General features: G+C 45.8%; 1 protein-coding gene across 9 annotated transcripts in view; it reads left to right on the forward strand.

Moving 5' to 3' along the window:
* The window catches only part of tenm3 (teneurin transmembrane protein 3), a 404,606-nt gene that overhangs the window by 59,326 nt on the left and 321,873 nt on the right, over positions 1–23,407 (forward strand). The window contains exons 1-2 of one of the 9 annotated variants that reach the window (XM_088372492.1): positions 20,856–21,213; positions 21,299–21,398. The exons of 7 other annotated variants lie outside the window; for them this stretch is intronic. The gene's annotated coding sequence lies outside the window, so the exon portion shown is untranslated. Of the gene's footprint in view, positions 1–20,855; positions 21,214–21,298; positions 21,399–23,407 lie in introns of those variants that run through there. One more of the 9 variants, XM_088372493.1, reaches the window with a different exon arrangement.

A 23,407-nucleotide genomic window follows, 5' to 3' on the forward strand; every position in this document is an offset into this window, starting at 1 on the left:
TAAGACGCCCGAATAAAATATCGAAGTCTACAGTGTCGAAGGCAACACTAAGATCGAGTAGTAACAATACAGATGAAGTGTTTGAATCCATAGCTACGAAGAGATCATTAGTCACTTTAGCAAGTGCTGTCTCAGTGGAATGATTAGCTCTAAAACCAGACTGAAAAGATTCATATCGATTATTGGCGACCATGTAATCAATAAGCTGCTGCACTACTACTTTTTCAAGAAGTTTTGCAATGAATGGGAGGTTTGAAACTGGCCTATAATTACTGAGACAGTCCGGGTCAAGATTTGGTCGCTTAAGTAACGGTTTAATGATAGCGGTTTTAAAGGCTGTTGGCACTATCCCAGAGGAAACAGACAGATTGATTATATTTAAGACGGACGGTCCTAAAATTGGAAATAATTCTTTAAGTAATTTGGCTGGAAGCAGGTCGAGTAAACATGTTGTTTGTTTAGCTGCACTAACCAATTGTGTAAGCCTTTCAAGGGACATGCTTTTAAAATTTGAGAGGGTTATTGCATGATCATCAGCGCCGGTAAACAGCGGTCTCGACTGAGCGATTGGAATGGTATTCTTGATCTTGTCCCTAATGGATTCAATCTTTTGAGCAAAAAATTTCATGAACTCGTCAGCTGAGTGGAAGGAGCTATCGGGGGTCGGCTGGCATAGTCAAAGTCAAAGTCAAAACCAGCTTTATTGTCAATTTCTCCACATGCCAAAGACACACAAAGAAACCGAAATTCATTCCCCCCTATCCCACTGTGACAAGACATGGCCCACAATAGACAATCAAGTAAACAAGTCAACAACAGCATGCTGAATAAATAATGAATAAATAACACAACAAATAAATAAATAAGAGGAGCAAAAAGGAGCAAGTGAGCGTACAGCAGACAGTCCGGAAAATAGTGCAACAGTGCCGCACGCTACGCAGAAGGGGGTAGCGAGTTCAGGGTCCTAACAGCCTGGAGAAAGAAGCTGTTGGCGGGTCTGGTGGTGCGGGAGCGCAGGCTCCTGTACCTCTTCCCAGAGGGCAGAAGGTCAAACAAAGAGTGAGCCGGGTGACTCACATCACTCGCAATCGAGGTTGCCTTGCGGGCGAGATGGGAGGTGTAAATGTCTTTCAGGGAGGGTAGCGAAGCACCAATAATCTTACCAGCCGTATTCACTATGCGCTGCAGGGCCTTCAAGTTCTGTTCAGTGCAGTTTCCACCCCAGACAGCGATGCAACTGGTGAGGACGCTCTCAATGGTGACACAGTAGAATGTAGACAGACAGGTCAGCCTGAGGAGCACATGCACGCCTGAGCTTCCGCAGGAAGTACAGGCGGCGCTGAGCTTTCTTTGCCAGTGACGCCAGTGTTTGCTGACCAGGAGAGGTCCTCACTGATGTGCACCCCCAGGAACTTGGTGCAGCTCACCCTCTCCACCACAGCACCGTCGATGATCAGCGGCAGGTGTTTTGCGTGACCCTTCCGGAAGTCAACAACGATTTCCTTGGTCTTGTTTACGTTCAGCAGGAGGTTGTTGTCCCTGCACCACGTGGTCAGAAGGTCAACTTCCGACCTGTACCGAGTCTCGTCGTCCTTCGTGATGGGGCCCCCGTGCTCAGCGTGATGCTGGCGGAGATTTTGTCGCCAACACGCACCACCTGAGGCCTCTGACAGAGGAAGTCCAGAAGCCAGTTGCAGAGGGAGGTACTGAGGCCCAGCTCGTCGAGTTTGCAGATGAGTCGCTGCGGCACAATGGTGTTGAAGGCAGAGCTGAAGTCCACAAACAGCAACCTCACATATGAGTCCTTTCTCTCCAGGTGGGTGAGGGCCGAGTGGAGGGCAGAGCAGATGGCATCCTCAGAGGACCGTTTGGCACGGTACGCAAACTAGAAAGGGTCAATGGTGGGGGGAGAACGGATTTGATGTGCTCCATGACAAGCCGCTCAAAGCACTTCATGATGATGGGCGTCAGTGCCACGGGGCGGTGGTCATTGAAGCAGGACGGTGCAGGTTTCTTCGGCACAGGAACGATGGTGGCAGCCTTGAAACACGAGGGGACGATGGCCTGCTGCAGGGAAACGTTAAAGATGTCCGTGAAGACACCCGACAGCTCCCCAGCGCAGTCCTTCAGCGCTCAACCCGGGATGTTGTCAGGGCCCGCCGCCTTACAGGTGTCAATAGCAGCAAGCGCCCTCCTCACTCCGTCGGGAGAGAGGCGCAGGGGCTGCTCGTGTGGGGGGGGGGAGCGGTCTTCAGCGGGCAAGTGCTGTTCTGGGCGTCGAAGCGAGGAAAGAAGCGGTTAAGATTGTTCAGCAGACGGACGTAGCCCTCACAGCTCCTCGACGCGGGCTTGTAGTCTGTGATGGTCTGAATGCCCTGCCAAAGGCTACGTGCGTCCTTGCTGTCCTTGAAGTGGGTGGAGACCTTGCACGAGAACGCCTTTTTCGCTTCTTTGATGCCCCGGGACAGGTCAGCCCTTGCTGTCCTCAAGCCAGCCTCATCCCCCGCCCTGAAAGCCTTGTCTCTGGCCCTCAGCAGTCTGAGGACAGCCCCTGTCAGCCATGGCTTCCAGTTCGCGCGAGTGACGACGGATTTTGAGCAAGTCCCATCATCGATGCACTTCGTGATGTAAGAGGAAACAGAGTCAGTATACTCCTCAATGTCCGTCCGATCGTTGTAGGTGGCCGCCTGCTTAAACAAGTCCCAGTCAGTGGTGTCGAAGCAGTCACGAAGTGCATCGGAGGCACCCTCAGGCAACACCCGAACCGGCCTCCGAACCGGCCTGGATGCCTTTACCAATTGTCTGTATGCGGGCAAAAGCAAAACGGTGAGATGGTCAGAAAGCCCAAGATGGCGGAGGGGGGTGGCTTTGAAAGCTCCCTTATGCGCAGAGTAGCGAAAAATAACGTGTTTTTGCTAAGATAAGCGCATCTTTATATTTCAGGAGGCTGTCCTGCCATGCCTGATGGAAAACCTCAAGTTTGGTTAAACGCCATCTGCGCTCATGCTGTCTATATAATTGCTTAAGCGTACGTGTTTCATCTGTGAACCATGGAGTAGGCAATCTACGGCGAGTTTTCAGACGTAGCGGCGCCACAGAGTCGATAGCATTTAACAATGTCGCATTGAATTCATTTGTAAGATTATCAATAGGGCCGATGTATGCGGGAAATATGGCGGTCGCCGGCGACAGTAACTCAGATAGCACAGTTGCAGTCATGGAGTTAAAATTACGGCTGCTATAATTCTGATTGCTCTCTTGTCTTTGACAAGGAACTAAAATTTAAAATTGTATTAAGTAATGATCAGACAAAACAGTGGTGTAGGGCAGTACTGCTAGTATATTTGAGGTTGCAAGTCCTCGGGATAATACCAGATCTAAGGTATTTCCATTCTTATGCGTTGCTGCCTGTACGGCTTGCGTAAAACCAAACGAATCAGTTAAAGTCAAAACACCGAAGTAAGTGGCTCTGACGGTAAATTCATGTGGATGTTGAAATCGCCCATGATAATTATATTATCCGCATTTGTCACTAGATCAGCCAAGAATTCTGAAAATTCATCCAGGAAGCCAGAGTAGGCCCCGGGTGGACGGTAAATAACAGCAAGATAAAATGACGGTAAAGCGGTGGATCGGACAATGATAACTTCAAATGTTTAAAATACTGTTAGAGATTTGCTCACTCCAACTTATTTTGCAAGAACCACACGGGAGACAAGCAAGTCCTTTTAGACACCTGCAGGTGGAGAGTTCACTCGCTCAAGGAATGAAGTCTGAAACTCTCCCAACTGCAAGGACATATTTATTAAGAGAAAGAGTGGGGGCAAGAGTAGACTGAATAGGAAGCCCTTGTCCTCTAGTCTAAACATCTCAGGGGATGTTTTACGACCTTGTGATAAGGAGGACAAGGTAAGGTATTTATTACCTGTTGCATTCCAACATAATCCTATGATAAAGATAACCTGGAAAACCCTAACAAATACGTTAATCGAACGAGACCTAAATCTAAGCGCGGAATTTGAGATGAGGGCGACACCCCCACCCTTTTTTCGAGGACGGGCCACATGCGATTTCACAAAATTTGGAGGTGAGGCCTCGTTAAGCGGCAGCAGTTCATTAGGTTTTAACCTGGTCTCGCAAAGACCAAAAACATTTAGATTATGTTCCGTGATGAGGTCATTAACGAGAACTGCTTTCATATGAAGCGATTTAATATTCATAAAACCGAGTTTAAGTGTAATCGGTCGATCAGGGTGCGTATCTATTGAAGGATTTTTCAACGAGATGCGAGTAAGATTGTGTTCTCGAGGCCTGACATCACCTCTCAAATGTTTATTAGCGCGGTGGGACGATACGACCGTGGGAATTTGATAGTAAATATTTGTTACACATGTAAAATTATCTGAAACAGGCACCGTTTCATCAGCAAAACCGGTCGGGGTGGAGTGATTGGATTTGTCTACTACCCCGGTAGAAAGTGTGTTTATGTGTACTGTAGCAGTATTCAAACTGTGACACTCTAGTCTACACGAGGAGCGATGTGCATGCTGGAAGTCTAGCCTAGCGCTAGTTAACTTTAACTTAACAGACTCCAAGCCCATCCTAACAGGTGGGCTAATCACCTGTGCCTCGGCCTGCTCTAAAGTGACCTGTCTTGAGTGGCTCAAACAGTAATCTATATTCCTAGAAAGAGTGAAGGCGCCTTCACGGTTAGGGTGAAGGCCGTCCTTCCTCAGCAGGTTGGGGCGGCCCCAGAAGGAGGACCAGTTATCTATAAAATACAGTGTCTGCTTTTTACAGAACCCAGCCATCCATCGATTAAGGGAGACTAATCTACTAAACCTCTCCCAAGCAGGGGGCCAGAGACAAATACTCGATGCCGACTCATCTTTCTGGCGAGATCACAAGTCCTCGCTATGTTTTTCTTTGTGATCTCTGATTGCCTCATCCTAACATCATTGGAGCCGACGTGTATCACTATGTCCGAGTAGCTAGTGTTGTTGGAACTACGCTGTTGACTAGGCCTATTGCGAGTCAGCTCCCTAAGATTAGCTTCTATGTCGGGTGCTCTGGCCCCAGGAATACAAATTACCGTGGCTGGATTTTTAAGCGTAATATTTCGGGTAATGGAGTCACCTATGACCAAAGTGCGAGGGCCAGTAGACCGAGATGACTTTGGACGGCTATGCGTCCTACCTGGCGCATCGCGATTAGCAAGCCGCTTGGGGCTAATGCTAACTGGGCTAGCGGGCTGACTACAGTCTCTAGCAGGGACAACCTCTCTAAGAGAAGGGTGCAGTTGGTGCATGAAGCCGTACAAACTTCTTGATCCGCAGCCATACTTTGTGTCCGATGATCGACGGTAGACAAATGGCCACGAAGCCTCCGCTCTCCCTCCGTGTGCCTGTGTGGAGTTTCCATGTTCTCCCTGTGCCTGCGTGGGTTTTCTCCGGGCACTCTGGTTTCCTCCCACATCCCAAAAACATGCATGGTAGGCTGATTGAGCACCCCAAATTGCCTATAGGTGTGAGTGCGAGTGAGGATGGTTGTTCAGGGTGTCCCCGGCCTACTGCCCGATAACTACTGGGATAGACTCCCTTTGGGAGCTTAAGATCAGGGGATGCTTTGAGAATAATTGTCAATTTTTGTCTATGTAAAGCCCTTTGAGACTGCTTGTGATTTAGGGCTATACAAATAAACTTGACTTGACTTGACTTGACTAGTTAGACATAAACCATTCATTCTTTGTCCTTCTAATGTGTGTTTGACAAAGCACTTAAAATCAAGTCAAGTCAAGTCAAGTCTCAAAATGAGTTGAGTCCTCAAATATAATTGATATATTAGGCATTTAGTTGTGTGGTTAAATATTGCCCTTACACAAATGACTGTGGACAAGCACAGGTTATCAACTTGCGCCCCAACAGCGGAGTAGGTGGATTTTGAATGACACTTCTACTTTAAGACACACCTTCTTCTGGATATGCATGGATAGCCTGATTTACTTTCATCTCCATCAGTGTGATAAGTGAATGTAGGCTTTTAACGAATCACTTCATCTTAAAGGCGAGACTACATTAACAGTGACATTTTTACAAACAGACATAGAGAGAAGAATAGTTTTGCGTGAAACCATGGTGAAAACATTATTCAAATCAGTGAATCTTTCCATTGTCTCCATCTCTCTACCCATTCTCCCCATCTTGTTACCCTTCAGGTATTATCTCTTTTATATTGCACACTCAGGCTTTTCGTAATCCTCTTATACATGTTCAGCCTCTTTCTACATTGTAACTCAATGTGGGCTTTGCCCTGTATGTGAGTGGATTTTACACTCTATAGTATAAGGTGACAGAGTCACTCTACATACCATCTGACCATGACTCAGTCTTCCTCTTTGTCACCACGACCCCTAAACACACACACACACACACACACACACACACACACACACACACACACACACACGCACACAATTATGGACGAGCAACAGTTTAAATGTAAATTACACAAAGAGAATTGAGAATGCGTGCTATAAAAAATCTAACATCTTATATATAACTTACATCTTGATACAATCAAGAAACTATCATCAAAACTGTATCAAAAACTGTCATCAACACTGTATCATAAACTGTAATGGATAGCATCATGACAGTTTTTCACATTGCGGCAGACATCAGTCATTTTGACTGGATCCCTCCTTTTATTGTTTATGTAATTGTGTTCAGTCAAATATTGCGGAGCATGTCCATATTTTTAATCTATGGGTCACTCATACACTTGAAACAACAGGAAGACGACACATTCCTAGAAGCCTTTGCCTGTTGTCTCTGATGCTCTTGCCTGATGAAAATAAATATGTTTGCATTTATGTGTCTTGCTACCTGCAAGCAGCAGCAAACTCTGACAAATGTACTGGAGAAGCAGTGGCCTTGTGTAACTTGATATAGTTTAGCACTGTGTGTATGTCTGTGTGTATGCCTGTGTGTGTACAAAAGGAAAATGTTCACATACAGAGATTATCCTGGAATATCAGGTCTTTAATTGAAATAATTGTTTATTGTTGTACCTTCTCTCGTCATGTGTGTGCTTGCATGTGTATTTGCATTGTTGTCTGTGGAATACTGGTGGAATACCTCGTTTATCACTGATCATTGGTTCCAAGACCCCCGTGATAGGTCAAACTTCACGATGTGGAGTTAATATTTTTACGATATCCGCAAAAGACTTTTTTTTAACCGTGTATTGTATTTTTAAATACTTTTTTGTATTTTGTGAACACTTTTTCTATTTTGAAACACTTTTCAAACATTTTAAAGTTAAACTGACTTTTAGAATCATTCCTATTTATTAGTACTACTAACATAAGGTCAGATGCCATATTCGTCAGGTGGTTCCATAACTTTGTCCTCACTCTCCGGAATCTCAATTGCAACAGACTCTTCCCTTGGTGGTCGTGTCAGGAACATAGTGATAGGCTGTTGCAGGCATTGCTTTTTTTCCCTGAGTTAAGATGCTTTAATACATGTGCAGGGCTCCGTTGATTGCATTTCTGAACTGTGACGCACGAATCATTCCTCCACCATCTTCTGAACATGTTTTGCAGATCGCATTATGGTTGCCAGGCTGCTTTGTCCTCACCAGTCATCTCAGCCAGATCTTCATCTGTTACCGGTTCTCTGTGGCAATCGAGGAGCCCGTTAACACCATCCGCATTCATATCGGAAAAGCCTTAGACTAGCTTTCCCAGCTTTATGCCGTTACTGATGGCAGAATGATGAATTTCCTCAAAGTTATATGCTTTTAGTCGTGGACCACTTCTGGCCACAATTTCTTCCAGGCGGCATTGAAAGTTTCCATCTTCATCTCCGTCAGCACCTTCTCGATGTGCTATACGTTGTGATATTAAACTCCCTCCAATAATGCAGCACTGAAAAGTTAACGTCAATGTCTATGGATTCAACCAGGTCTTGCATGGTGTACAGTGCCTTAAAAGCACAAATAACACCCTGGTCCATAGGTTGGATGAGGGATGTGGTCCTTGGGGGCAAGAATTCAATGCGCACACCTTCAGACTCAGGTCTTGTGCGTGGCCTCCAACGTTGTCCATCAGTAGTAGCACATTGAAATGTATCCCCTTTTCAGCGAGGTAAACCCTGACGGGGGATGAAGCAACCAATCATTCGACAGTAGCATGGTTATCCAAGCTTTCGGATTGTGCATCCAATACACTGGTCATGTTTTTGATCTTGAGGCCTCTTGGGACCTTTGAATTAAAAATTAGCGCTGGCTGTATCATATGGCCAGCAGCATTGCCACACATTTGGAGTGTGAAGGGATCCTTGTAGGCCTTAAACCCAGGCACTTTGGCCTCTTCCTTCATGATGAATGCTCTTGATGGCATCCTCTTCCATAAAAGGCCAGTCTTGTTCATGTTGAACACCTGTTATGGCAAATAGCCCCCTTCTTCAATGATAGACTTAAAAGTCTCATTTTTATACAACTCTGCGCCATCTTTGTCTGCAGAGGCTGTTTCTCCATAGAACTGAACACTCATGAGGTTGAATCTCTTCGTGAACTTGTCAAACCAACCCTTGTTAGCAGTGAAATGAATACGTTGACTAGTAGAAAGAGATGCCTGCGAAGTTCAAGGTTGAGGGTCATCAAGGTCAGTATCTGGGCCAGCATTAGTGTCACCAAGTTGACTGTTCAGTCACCTGGCCTTTTCACGGAAAATGTTGGGATCCAAAGGAGTGTTTTTCTGTGCTATGCCATTAGTGTGTGGAATTTACGACCCTTTTTGCCTCCCTCTTATAATTAAGAGTCGCAATCAAACGTATATTCTTCTCGTCTTTCTCAATGTAATACATATATGAGTCTTATATACTGTAATGGCGGCCAACCACCACGTAACATCCCCCTTAAACATGTTTATACGTTTCACCTTATCTGCTATCGTAAGCATCTTCTTCTTACACTTGCCATCCCCAGAAGGCGTACAAGGTCCATCCATCCATCCATCCATCCATCCATCCATCCATCCATCCATCCATCCATCCATCCATCCATCCATCCATCTTCCGCTTATCCGGGGTCGGGTCGAGGGGGCAGCAGCTTTGGGAGGGACTCCCAGACTTCCCTCTCTCAAGCCACTTAACCCAGCTCATCCCGGGGGATCCCGAGGCGTTCCCAGGCCAGCTGAGAGACATAGTGTCTCCAGCGGATCCTGGGTCATCCACGGGGTTTCCTACCGGTGGGACATGGGAGGCGTCCAGGAGGCATCCTGATGAGATGCCCGAGCCACCTCATCTGGCTCCTCTCAGTGTGGAGGAGCAGCGGCTCTACTCCGAGTCTCTCCCGAATGACCGAGCTTCTCACCCTATCTCTAAGGGAGAGCCCGGAGGAAACTCATTTCGGACGCTTGTATTAAGGATCTTGTTGTTTTGGTCACGACCCTTAGCTCATGACCATAGGTGAGGGTGGGAGTGTAGATTAACCGGTAAATTGGGAGCTTTGCCTTTTAGCTCAGCTCTCTCTTCACCACAATGGATCGGTACAGAGTCCACATTACAGCCAACACTGCACCGATCCGCCTGTCGATCTCACGCTCCATCCTGCCCTCGCTCCTGAACAGGATCCCAAGATACTTGAACTCCTCCACTTGGGGCAGGATCTCATCCCCAATCAGGGGAGGGCATCCCATCCTTTTCCGACTGAGGACTATGGACTCAGATTTGGAAGTGCTGACCCTCATTCTGACCGCTTCACACTCGGCTGCGAACCACTCCAGTGAGAGCTGGAGATCAGCACCACATCGTCTGCAAAAAGCAGAGATGCAATGCTGAGGTCCCCAAACCGGACACCCCCAACGTCTCGGCTGCGCCTAGAAATTCTGTCCATAAATGTTATGAACAGAATCGGTGACAAAGGGCAGCCTTGGCGGGGTCCAACCCTCACTGGGAACGAATCCAACTTACTGCCAGAAATACGGACCAAACTCTGGCATCGATGATATAGGGACCGAACCACCCTTATCAGTTGGTTCAGCAAACCGTACTCCCGAAGCCCCCTCCACAGAACTTCCCAAGGGATGCGGTTGAAGGCCTTCTCCAAGTCCACAAAACACATGTGGACTGGTTGGGCGAACTCCCATGCACCCTCGAGGATCCTGCTGAGGGTATAGAGCTTGTCCACTGTTCCACGACCAGAACAAAAACCACAATGCTCCTCCTGAATCCGAGATTTGACCTGCCGACGGACCCTCCTCTCCAGCACCCCTGAATAGACTGAGGAGTGTGATTCATCTGTAGTAGGAATACAACCTCCGGTCCCCCTTCTTAAAGAGGGGAACCACCACCCCAGCCTGCCAATCCAGAAGCACCGTCCCCGATGTCCACGCACTTTTGTAGAGGTGTGTCAGTCAGGACAGCCCCACAACATCCAAGGCCTTTAAAAACTCCGGGCGCCTTGCCTCCGAGTTTTTTAACTACCTCAGTGACTTCGACCCCAGAGATTGGAGAGTCCATCTCAGAGTCTCCAGGCTCTGCTTCCACAATAGAAGACGTGTTGGTGGAACTCCATCTCCACTGTAAACAGTGTTGATGGTGCAATGCTTCCCCCTCCTGAGCTGCCGGATGGTATACCAGAATTTCCTCGAAGCCATCTGTCATTCTCCATGACTTCGCCAAACTCTTCCCACGCCCAGGTTTTTGCCTCAGCAACAGCCGAAGCCGTGTTCCGCTTGGCCGTCCGGTACCAGTCAGCTGCCTCCGAAGTCCCACAGGCCAAAATGGCCCGATAGGACACCTTCTTCAGCTTAACTGCATCCCTTACCGCTGGTGTCCACCAACGTGTTCGCGGGTTGCCGCCACGACAGGTACAGACCACCGCACGGCCACAGCTCCGGTCGGCTGCCTCAACAATGGAGGGACGGAACATGGTCCAGTCAGACTCAATGAGTCTCCTCCGGGACATGGAGAAAGCTCTGCCGGAGGTAGGAGTTGAAGCTCGTCCTGACAGGGGATTCTGCCAGACGTTCCCAGCAGACCCTCACAGTACGTTTGGGTCTGCATGGTCGGACCAGCATCTTCCCCCACCATCGGAGCCAACCCACCACCAGGTGGTGATCAGTTGACAGCTCCGCCCCTCTCTTCGCCCGAGTGTCCAAAACATGTGGTCGCAAATCTGATGACACGACTACAGTCGATCATCGAACTGCGGCCTAGGGTGTCCTGGTGCCAAGTGCACAAATGGACACCCTTATGCTTGAACATGGTGTTCATTATTGACAATCCATGTCGAGCTCAGACGTCCAATTATAGTACACTGCTCAGGTTCTGATCGGGGGTGCCGTTCCTTCCAATCACGCCCTTCCAAACAACAGTTAGGACACGTCCCCCCACCTGAAGGCGGAGGGAAGCTACCCTCTCATTCACCGGGGTGAACCCCAATGTGCAGGCGCCCAGCCGGGGGCCAATACGTATGCCCACACCTGCTCGACGCCTCTCACCGTGGGCAACTCCAGAGTGGAAGAGAGTCTAGCCCCTCTCAAGAGGGCTTGTACCAGAACCCAAACTGTGTGTGGAGGTAAGTCCGACTATGACTAGTCGGAACTTTTCTGCCTCACACACCAGCTCGGGCTCCTTTTCAGCCAGAGAGGTGACATTCCATGTCCCAAGAGCCAGCTTCTGCAGCCGGGGATCGGACCGCCAATGTCCCCACCTTTGGCTGCCGCCCAGCTCACTTTGCACTCGACCCCTTTAGCTCCTTCCACAATGGGTTCCGGTACAAGCCCTCTCGAGACGGGCTGGACTCTCTTCCACTCTGGAGTTGCCCACGATGAGAGGCGTCGAGCTGGTGTGGGTATACTTATTGCCCCCCAGCTGGGCGCCTGCACATTGGGGTTCACCCCGGTGAACGAGAGGGTAGCCTCCCTCCGCCTTCGGGTGGGGGGATGGGTCTTGACTGTTGTTTGTGTCTATGCACCAAACGGCAGCTCAGAGTACCCACCCTTCTTGGAATCTCTGGAGGAAGTGCTGGAGGGCGCTCCTTCTGAGGACTCCATCGTTCTACTGGGTGACTTCAATGCTCACGTGGGCAATAACAGTGAGACTTGGAAGGGCGTGATTTGGAGGAACGGCCCCCCCGATCTGAACCCGAGCGGTGTTCTATTGTTGGACTTCTGTGGTCAACACAGATTTTCTATAATGAACACCATGTTCAAACATAAGGGTGTCCATGTGTGCACTTGGCACCAGGACACCCGAGGCCGCAGTTCGATGATCGACTTTGTAGTTGTGTCATTGGATTTGCGGCCACATGTTTTGGACACTCGGGCGAAGAGAGGGGCGGAGCTGTCAACTGATCACCACCTGGTGGTGGGTTGGCTCCGATGGTGGGCGAAGATGCCGGTCCGACCTAGCAGACCTAAACGCTCTGTGAGGGTCTGCTGGGAACGTCTGGCAGAATCCCCTGTCAGGAAGAGCTTCAACTCCCACCTCCGGCAGAGCTTTTCCCACGTCCTTGGGGAGGCGGGGGGCATTGAGTCAGAGTAGACCATGTTCCGCGCCTCCATTGTTGAGGCGGCCGAACGGAGCTGTGGCCGTAAGGTCGTTGGTGCCTGTCGTGGCGGCAATCCCCGAACCCGCTGATGGACACCGGCGGTAAAGGATGTCGTCAAGCTGAAGAAGGAGTCCTATCGGGTCGTTTTGACCTGCGGGACTCCGGAGGCAGCTGACAGGTACCGGATGGCCAAGCGGAACGAGGCTTTGGCGGTTGCTGAGGCAAAAACCCGGGCATGGGAGGAGTTTGGCGAGGCCATGGAGAAGGACTTCCGGACGGCTTCGAGGAAATTCTGGTCCACCATCTAGCGTCTCAGGAGGGGGAAGCAGTGCAAGGTCAACTCTGTTTACAGTGGGGATGGCGTGCTGCTGACCTCGACTCGGGTCGTCGTGAGTCGGTGGGGAGAATACTTCGAAGACCTCCTCAATTCCACCTACACGCCTTCCATTGTGGAAGCAGGGCCTGAGGACTCTGAGGCGGTCTCTCCAATCTCTGGGGTCAAAGTCACTGAGGTAGTTAAAAAACTCCTTGGTGGCAAGGCCCCGGAGGTGGATGAGATCCGCCTGGAGTTCTTAAGGGCTCTGGATGTTGTGGGGCTGTCATGGCTGACACGCCTCTACAACATTGTGTGGACATCGGGGACAGCACCTCTGGATTGGCAGACTGGGGTGGTGGTTCCCCTCTTTAAGAAGGGGGACCGGAGGGTGTGTTTCAATTACAGGGGAATCACACTCCTCAGCCTCTCTGGTAAGGTCTATTCAGGGGTACTGGAGAGGAGGGTCCGTCGGGAGGTCGAACCTCGGATTCAGGAGGAGCAGTGTGGCTTTCGTCCTGGCTGTGGAACAGTGGACCAGCTCTACACCCTCGGCAGGATCCTCGAGGGTGCATGGGAATCCGCCCAACCACTCCACATGTGTTTTGTGGACTTGGAGAAGGCGTTCGACCATGTCCCTCGGGAGGTTCTGTGGAGGGTGCTTCAGGAGTACGGGGTGCCGAGCCAACTGATAAGGGCGGTTCGGTCCCTGTATCACCGATGCCAGAGTTTGGTCCGCATTTCCGGCAGTAAGTCGGATTCGTTCTCAGTGAGGGTTGGACTCCGCCAAGGCTGCCCTTTGTCACCGATTGTGTTCATAATTTTTATGGACAGAATTTCAAGGCGCAGCCGAGGCGTTGAGGGGGTCTGGTTTGGGGACCTCAGCATCGCGTCTCTGCTTTTTGCAGACGACGTGGTGCTGTTGGCTTCTTCAGGCCGTGATCTCCAGCTCTCACTGGAGCGGTTCGCAGCCGAGTGTGAAGCGGTCGGGATGAGGGTCAGCACCTCCAAATCCGAGTCCATGGTCCTCGATCGGAAAAGGGTGGAATGCCCTCTCCGGATCGGGGATGAGCTCCTGACCCAAGTGGAGGAGTTTAAGTATCTTGGGGTCTTGTTCACAAGTAAGGGGAGGATGGAGCGCGAGATCGACAGGCAGATAGGTGCAGCATCGGCAGTAATGCGGACTCTGTACCGGTCCGTCGTGGTAAAGAGAGAGCTGAGCCAAAAGGCAAAGCTCTTGATTTACCGATTGATTTACGCTCCTACCCTCACCTATGGTCACAAGCTATGGGTCGTGACCGAAAGAACGAGATCCCGGATACAAGCGGCCGAAAGGAGTTTTCTCCGCAGGATGTCCGGGCTCTCCCTTCGAGATAGGGTGAGACTCGGAGTAGAGTCGCTACTCCTCCACGTTGAGAGGAGCCAGATGGGGTGGCTCGGGCATCTCATCAGGATGCCTTGGACGCCTCCGTGGGGAGGTGTTCCGGGCATATCCCACGGGTAGGAGACCCCGGGGACGACCCAGGACACGCTATGTCTCTCAGTTGGCCTGGGAACGCCTTGGGATCCCCCGGGATGAACTGGATGAAGTGGCTGGGGAGAGGGAAGTCTGGGAGTCCCTCCTGAAGCTGCTGCCCCCGCGACCTGAACCCGGATAAGCGGAAGAAGATGGATGGATGGATGGATGGATGGATGGATGGATGGATGGATGGATGGATGGATGGATGGATGGATGGATGGATGGATGGATGGATGCATCAAAGAGGATGAAAAATAATCAGTTTACTGGCTGAATCAGCCATTATGCTGTTGACACTCAACATGCATTACACCAATAACATTAAATCCTCTCAGGGGTTATTGGTTAGGAGAGGATAAACACACCTTTCATAACACATTGTGTTCTATTTCCGTAGACAGTGCATGTGTGCTTGGGTGTAAAAATGAGCATCTGGATTTTTGTGCAGATGCAATCCCCCTTTCGCATGTTGGGAATTTGGCAGCCTGTCTCAAGCCATACTGGGCAGACCACCCTTTTACACACCCTTGGCGCACCTAACTACTTTGGTGGCAGAATGTATTATAAACTAATCTTTAGTTGGAGCACAGTTGGCGTAAGATGATTTTGCTGGATTTCATATAAATGCATGTGACGGATTCTGAGTTTTGCGAACGTGTGCGGTGAATGAATTTAATAAATAAGTAAATAAATAAATAAGGAAATAAGTAAATGCATAAATACATAAATAAATAAATATGAATATTATTTATAAATATGATAGCACAAGCATAAAAACTTCTGAATCCATACCGATAACTGAATGCATGATCATTTTTATCATTACTATAATTTCAACCCCCCCACTAATCGGGCCACAGCACAACGATTTGTGTTGTTTGTGTAATCACACACGAATGCATAATTCACACTCCTGTTCAAACGCCAGTTTTTTTATTAGAAAAAAGACAGAGAGAGGCCAAGATAAACCAATTCAAGACTATTTTCGCCAGTAATGTTTCCTAAAACCTGTACAACTCAATTAAAAAAATGTTCTAGAGGGGGAACATAAACATTAACTGGAAATAATGTGGTTCATGTTAAATGAGACACCTGCCGCAATTCTAAGTGCCTCTGATTAAGCCCAATTAAATGTGATTGCTTAATATTGAACACAGCCTCATTCCCAGTTATTTGAAAGCATGCACACATTTGAAGCCATACTATCTTTGTTGTTTATAAGGTGCTCTTAAAAAAAATCTTTATTCCCACTTGAGTTGTACTGGTTTTGGTCACATGGTGTAAAAAGTTTTGAAATAATTATTTAGGTTTCCGTTTTTTTTTATCACAAAATACTTTGAACAAGGGTGTGTACACATTTGATGCATGATTTGTTTTGATTCACTTCCACATTGCACAACACAAAAACACATTACAAAAAAAACTATGGCACCCGTATTGTTATGATTATTCTTAAAATTAAATTAGATGAGATTAAATCAGCAAACAATATGAAAATTCATAAAAAATCCATCCGTTCGTCCATCCGTTCGTCCATCCGTTCGTCCATCCGTCCGTCCATCCATCCATCCATCCATCCATCCATCCATCCATCCATCCATCCATCCATCCATCCATCCATCCATCCATCCATCCATCCATCCATCCATCCATCCATCCAGGTTCAGACCTCCAGGGGCCCCAACACAAAAATATGTCAAGCTACCCCCACAAGAGAGACCAGAGAGATAAAATTTTACTTACTCAAATCACGTTTAATATGAAAAACATTAACAATTACTCAGTTTTATTTAAACAGTTGCTCCACAGGATCTACACAAGTGTAAAAACATAACACGTTGGTAGATAGGTAAATAGAGGCAACAAATTGACTGCACTTACGTAAATTTACCGTATTTCCTCAGTTAATAGACTGCCCCCTAATAAATCCCTTTTAATAACCTGGTCTCAAATGTTTTTTATATCAATTAATATGTCAAGAAGTCAATATGTAAAATTAATTAATGGCAATGTGTAGCCTAAACATAAAAAGAGATGGGTTACGTTGCCTTGCTTACCTGACTGCTGTTGTCTTTGCTCATTGTCATGAAGACGCCGCTTTCTTTTTTCACTACCTGATTTAAAATGCCGCGACATCTTTGCGGCTACGAGTCTACTCTACGACGACACGCTGCTAGTCTAGACAAGTTACAACTTGTGACAGAATGATGACGGTAACTGCGTAGTGCGTAGTGATTTGTAAGCTTTACAGTCACTGATAAAGTCACATTGTTTTCTGTGGTGATAGATAAAAAATCGACCAACAGCACCTTATTCATTTCCCACAACTAAATAATTTTATTTGACTCTCATTGTTTTCTATGGAGCATATTTTTCCAGTTCATTTTCTACACGAATTACTTCAAAGTTCAGTTCACAAACTTTAGAATGAACTTGTTCGGTTCATAGTTCATAATTGAATTTTTTTAACTAAGTTCGTTGTTCCAAAAATGAAAATTTCATAGTTCTTTTCTTCTTTCACAATCAAAAAAAGATCTCTGCAAGCATATCGGCATTTCTGATTGTTTTCAGCCATTCTATTCACATTAGTATCGAGGTGCTGCTATCACCCTCCAATCTCAAATACAAGAGAACATTTTTGGAATGATCTTTTTGTTTAATGAAATGATATTAAGACATGGCTGTGGTCCAGAATGTGCAAACACAATCTGCTGTAGGTAGGAGGTAGGAAACTCAGGATGTTCGAATGAAATATTCAATGTGCAAAACATTTAAACATTATATTTGCTTTCACTAACGTTTTATTTTTTGTGAATGTATTATTTCTTGACCAGTTTGCGCAAAAAAAGAGAAAATGTGATAGGAATTGGGACATAAAAGAGTGCAAAAGCCCCCAAAATTACAAAAACAACAACAAAAAATCTCATTAAGAGTAATTCAGGGTTCAATGCCATTGAGAGCACTACGTCTCATAAAATTGTTAAATATTCTCATGGCGTCGTTGCAGTTTGACTACAAGGGGCGAGTGGGGCTGCACGTCACGCGACTTGATTACCTACATCGACTTAAGCGTCTGTCAATTGCGCTTTGGTCACATTTTGATGACGCCTTGTCTGCAGTGTGTTTAGCAATGTTTCATTTTCAAGTCTAATAAGAGAAAATCTGGCACCCTTGATTGAAAATAAACTACCCTTCAAACCCATTCATTGGCCCCAGAATGAGCGTTTTCACAAAAAAGTTCAGGAAGCAATGCGCTACGTTCAGTTCACATTTGTCCAAAATATGAACAAGTTCATGAACTTTGGTACATTGAACGCGTTCAGATACAACACTGTATTTGTCTATTGGTAAATTCAGGATGAGCAAAAAATCCCAAGTATCTACACACGGTGTGATCGCATGTTGCAGTTAAATACCAGGTGGACAAACTGGCAGGTTGCCATCATTTATCGTAAATGGTTTAGTCCACCCCCAATGAAGTTTGCAATCACTGTTATTAGACTGGACTTCACAAAGGTTGATAGGGTAGATGCATGCACACACACACGCACGCACGCACGCACGCACGGACGCACACACGCAGACACACACACATGCAGACACACACATGCACGCAGATACACACACACACATGCACACACCCAGACACACACACCCACATGCACTGAACACACACACACACACAGACACACACGCACACGCACACATGCACACCGACGAACACACACACACACACACACACACACTTTTGGGTTCTTTCTAACTGAGTAACAGGGAGCAGTGGTCTCAATGATTACTGTTATTTTGTAGTCTAGCCAGGTGGTGGAAATGTACAAATTCATAGTGCACTTGCAGACACACAAATGGACACCACGCACCCACACATACACACACACACACACACACACACACACACACACACACACACACACACACACACATTGTGGGCCGGGTGGGGTGGTTTGGTGGTGGTGAGAAGTAATGTTGAATTATCTCACCATCAATGCAATTCTCCACTTGATAAAAGCGTGATTTGAAAATCGAAAGTGCTCTTTAATTTTCTATCCTCTTTTTGTGAATTCTTGCCTCATTGCTTTTCTCACAATTCATCACATTGGCTTGTTTAAACCAGCCTCAGTTTTGACCCTCTGTCTTTCTCTTGTGTTTCTCATTTTTTCCTGGTTTCCCGCTTTCATTTCCACCTCTCCATTGTTTTCTATCTCTAAAGTTGTGAACTTGCCTAGTATGGAATTAAAGGGATTGGAGATTATTTCTTGCACTCTTTCTCTCTCACTCTCACTTTCTCACACACACACACACACACGCACGCACGCACTCACACGGACACACACACACACACACACACACACACAAACAGACACACACACACACACACACGAACACTCAGCGGGGGGTCAAACATGGGATGTTTAACTGGCAGAAATAACTCGACATGAAACACAGTCGCACAAAGCTCCTCTCTCTCCATCGATCATGCACACACCCTGTGAAGGTCTACATTATGTGAGTTAGTATGGGGGTACCAGCAAATACAATGGTGTGAGAAAAACCTCACTGCTGGAATGATTGTGATGGAGATAAAGAAAAGAAGACGAAGGCTGTCCAGTGAGTCCACACCACTCACACAATCAGAGAGCACAGAATGTAAAATAAGTTATTCCAGGGCTAAATCTCTTTCTTACTTTCTCACATTTAGTGTGGTAAAATCCCCCCCCCTACCCCACCCACCTTCTCTTTGAAAAATATTGGTCACTAAGTATAAATCCATGCCTTTTTTGTATGTGTTTGGGGTTAGGGCCGAAATATGTTGGTACTGTGTTAAAATCAATTGATGATATACAAATGAATTGATGAAAATTGGATTTGAAGTTGTTATTCATTGTTTTAACTCAAATAATCTGCATTTTAGTCCTTTCTGTAAACCCAAAGCAATGTTGAATGTGGAAAAACAATTCATTCAACCATCCATTGTTTTATTTTAGCTGCTAAAGTTTAGCGTGTGTTGTCACTGGTGTCGTGGGTGTGCTTGGAGCTGATCCCAGCTGACTTTGAAATGTGGGGCAACACTGGACTGATCACCAGTCAGTCACAGAGCACTTAGAGACAAGAACAAAATCATGCTTACATTTATAGAGAGTTTAGAATCTTTTGTGAAATTTACTTAGAGGTTTTTGAAATTTAGAGGAAGTCGGTGTACCCTGAAAACCCTTACACAAATTTAACCATGCATATCTACCTGCATATTTCTAATCGACAATTGCTGGTTGTGGTATAAATAATTGCCCCTGTTGATGTTGCCATTACAATTGGCATTTAGAGGCTGGGAGTTTTGCACAATTCTACAGTATAGGCTGCCTTAAGCATTGCAATTCAAGCATTTGAATTGCCTCTCAATCTCAAAACAACTATTTTGCATCGTGAAAGTGGATTCATTTTTATGCACATTTTCTCTGTGATCAGTCACTTGACATATCTGTAAAAAAGGCTATTTTCTGTCAACTCAGCCTCATTGAGCATTTATTATTTTCAAGCTATTCTTAGAAAAAACATAGAATATAGTAAGTGTCAAACGCAATTCCCGGGGCCAGATACAGCCAATTGCTTCATTTAATATGGCCTACTAATGCAAATTCTTTTTGTATGCTTTGTTTCTCTCTAAAATCTGTACCAAATTGCAAATTTGACCTTTGACAACCACTTTTTTTTTAGTTCAGAATGGAAAAGAGAAAAAGGGCACTTTTCACATGAATCTTGTTTTTTTTTTCATTTAATTGGATTCAAATGATAAAAAGTCACACAAACAGGCCCTCAATGCGCTCATGAATGATTTGTTTAAAATGTTTAGTTTCACTGATTTAATTGTCTACACAGTCAAAAACAGTGGTTCTATTGCAGCATTCGTTCTCAAATCCCCCGCACCCCCCACTCCCATTGCCGACATGTGAAATGTGTCATCAGTCCGAATTTTAATTTGACAAAGACGATGCACGTACCAATCCCAGTATATAAGACATTTAGTTGTTCGCTAATTTTCAGGACCCAGATTTGATACTCCTTTTAGCTTTTGGTTTATACAGCTGCTTCCAAAACCTTTAACTGCTTAGAAGTGTGGGCACACTCACCGTGCACTACCCATTACACTTACAAAAATCTGGGGTGCACACGCTATGTTGTTGTGTAGTGTAGTCACGAGTTAATATGCACAGGCGCACAGTTGTGGATACCACGCGCACAAAAAATGCAAATGCAGAGAAAAAGTCACGAATCGTTCGTATGCGGTACGAGTGTTTGTGTGAGACTGAGCGAGAGAAAGTAAAGAAAAAAAAAAGGGGGATACTTGACCCATCTTTTGCCTCTAAAATGCAAAAAGCAGATTCCGACGCAGACATGCAGCAGCCAATCCCCGCACTCTTTCAGCTCCCTTCTGTCCTCGTGGCTCCACCCCCTGCCTAGTTCGTCGAGCAGGAGGACTCCACAATTTACCAAGGCAACAAGGGAGCAAGCAAGGGAGCGCAGCAACCGCGCGCATTCACAGCTGTACTGGTTGAAGCAAGCGAGAAGACACACACGCTCATAGTCTCCACCAAAGGTTGTAGCAAGTAAAGAATGAAAGAAGGGCAGGTAATTTTTTGGCAAATTTAAATCAGAAGAAAAAGCCGCGAAGACAGGAACGGCACAGATTGCAAAATTTTCAGTTTTCTTCAGTGATTTTTCAATCACCATCTCTGGCAAGAAGTGAGCGGATAGACCTGGGCTGACCGAAAGACAGAAACACGGAAAGACGTGAATAACAATCGAGGTAGGATTTTCTTCCGTTTCTGTCTTGACAGAAAGGACAGTTAGAAAAAGAAAAGACAGAGGTGTGTGTTTTTCCCATTCGTAAGCGGGACGACTCGTGGTCATGTGTTCCTGAAAGGATCCTATGTGTTGTGGGGAGCTCGAACCCTTTCAACCAGCCGAAACTGGAGTATTCACACAGACAAGGTAAATCACGTTCTTCAAATCCGTGCATTGTAACGGCGTACGAGACGAGCTTGTTTTGCCGCGTGCCCAGGGGACGGTCTGTCTCGTAAATTGCGTCTCATCGTGTCGATTCACCTAATTTAAACTCACAAAGCGAAACAATTTTGTTGTTCCGGTGTGTATGGGCGTGCGCGTGCGTGCCTTTTAAAACAGTAGCAGACTCGGCTTCATTTGCAATCATGTCTTCATTTGGCGATCAAGTGTCAAAAAGGAGGCTGAGAAATGCTTTCCCGTCCCAGAATAGCTTTGTGCATTTAATTTCTTTAGATATAATAACCTCTTTCCCCATATCGTACTTATTTGTTATGTTTCTTTTAGTCTTTCCTTATAGCTCATATTTCTTCACTTTAACCCCCTTTGCTTATATTTTTGGCTGTGATCATGGTTTTCGAAACTGGCTGACTCGAGCAACAAGTTAATGACTTGACAAATCAGTCAAACGGGCAGCAAGGCTTGCAGTTGCCTTTATTGTCAAATAACATCAGAGTACGTCATCTTATATTGAGCTAAATTCTCATTTAATTAGAACCACATAAATAAGTCATAACAGATGCATTTGAGGCCAGTCTATTCACTTTCAGTAAAGCTTTTAGGGTGCATACAATGAATGCATTTGAGACACGTAAAATCAACGGAAGCTTTAGGGTCTGCTTTTGATTTTGTGGTTATTTCATGTGAGCAGCAGAATATAATGGAGATAGGCAATATTAACCAAATTACGATAGCCACCAATGAGGACAAACTGGGGATAATTCTCGACAATACTTACATACTTGATGAAGTGACCAAAATGCATTTAATATCCTATGCATGTGGATAGAGTTTGTACTGTAATTAATAGTTTATATAACACGAGCACGCACACATACACACACACACACACGCACGCGTGCTCTCTCTCTCACGCACGCACACACACACGCACGCGCGCGTGTAAATTTGTGATGTGTGAATTCAGATTCATCGACAATGCATGTATTGTCAAACATCTAGTGACTGGTGATCTTGGATTTGACACCATTTAATTGCGTCCATTATTGGGTGGGTTTCCATCAATCTAAAAAAATAAACCTGATAAAAATTAACCTGAATAAGAAAGCTACAAATCGAGTTTTATTTGATTTATTTATTATTTTATTTATATAATATTATTTCATTTTAACATTTTTTCAAGTTTTACTCTTGGAAGGGGTGGATTTTGAAGCTTTTTGAAAAAAGTATAATGCACATTTTGTTTATGGGAACACGTTTTGGGAATAAATGATGACAAGACCGGATACAACGTTGCATGTTTTGACCAAATACACCATACATATATTGCACAAAAATAGTATCAGACGATTAAGTGTGCGTTTGAGGGGGACGTAAAAATTGAAACAGTTCTTAAATTAATAAAATAAGTGAACATTAATGTTATTCTTGATGAAAAACAGCAAAAAACATCCGTGTTTGTGCACAGTTGGCACGTAATGCAGTGGAGAGGTACGTACAGTTCAAAATAAACCTCAGTGTACCAAGAACACACAGATGCCTTGGATTGCTCTTATTGAGAAGTTTTTACTGGCAGCGTGTGGTGATGTGGTGGCTGTTTTGATTTGTCTTAACTAGTTTATATCGCTATTACAAACTGCTAATTAACAACACAAAAATAATAATAAAAAATATAGTAAAATTAAAAAATGAGGCTGAAAGGTAGCCGACAGTCTTGTGGCAGAGAGACGCTCTTGTATGATTGTCATCTCATGGTTTCCACTCCTCCCAGTATTCGCAAAATCATCACCATTGGCAATGGGGATAAGTTGCTCGGTCGTTTTGCGCATTTTCACTGAATACACTTAAAAACTAGAAACCTTTGGGATGGATGTCAAGCAGATTTATTTATTTAATTGCGAATGACTCTGTGTAACATTACTAAGAGGTTGTGTGCTGTTTTTTAATCCACTACAAAATGTCAAATTCCTTGTTAGTTC

Source organism: Syngnathus floridae, chromosome 4, assembly GCF_059516105.1.
Source record: "Syngnathus floridae isolate MCC-2025c chromosome 4, RoL_Sflo_1.0, whole genome shotgun sequence".
Lineage (NCBI taxonomy): Eukaryota > Metazoa > Chordata > Actinopteri > Syngnathiformes > Syngnathidae > Syngnathus > Syngnathus floridae.